This window comes from Penaeus monodon, chromosome 33 (genome assembly GCF_015228065.2).
Source record: "Penaeus monodon isolate SGIC_2016 chromosome 33, NSTDA_Pmon_1, whole genome shotgun sequence".
Classification (NCBI taxonomy): domain Eukaryota; kingdom Metazoa; phylum Arthropoda; class Malacostraca; order Decapoda; family Penaeidae; genus Penaeus; species Penaeus monodon.
This window is the reverse complement of record NC_051418.1, coordinates 12,466,632-12,466,896: the sequence shown is the minus strand read 5'-3', so window position 1 is coordinate 12,466,896 and position 265 is coordinate 12,466,632. Positions and strand designations below refer to the sequence as shown.

At 63.4% G+C, this 265-nt stretch overlaps 1 protein-coding gene across 1 annotated transcript in view; it reads left to right on the top strand.

The window, feature by feature from the left end:
- LOC119594049 (elongation of very long chain fatty acids protein-like) overlaps positions 1-265 on the top strand; it is a gene marked incomplete in the record, with an annotated part of 45,869 nt that overhangs the window by 576 nt on the left and 45,028 nt on the right.

The window sequence follows — 265 nt, the reverse complement described above, 5'->3', positions numbered from 1 at the left end:
CACTCTCTGCACATCTGTTGCGGGGACAGCTAGGGCGGGCTTGTTAGTTTCCCCTTTCCGTTTCCCTTCTTTTCCCGGCGGTCTAGACTGCTCCGAGGGCCTTCTCCCGCCAGAGGATGCGTGTCTCTCCTGTCTGCCGCGAAGGCCCGAAGGAGGAGAGGAGGAAAAGGCGCCGAGTCTGCGTCAGGAAAGGGTGTTGTGTTTCCCAACGGCCGCGGCGGGGGGGACTGCGGCCCGCAAACCCCACCCATGACGGAGGGTGTTC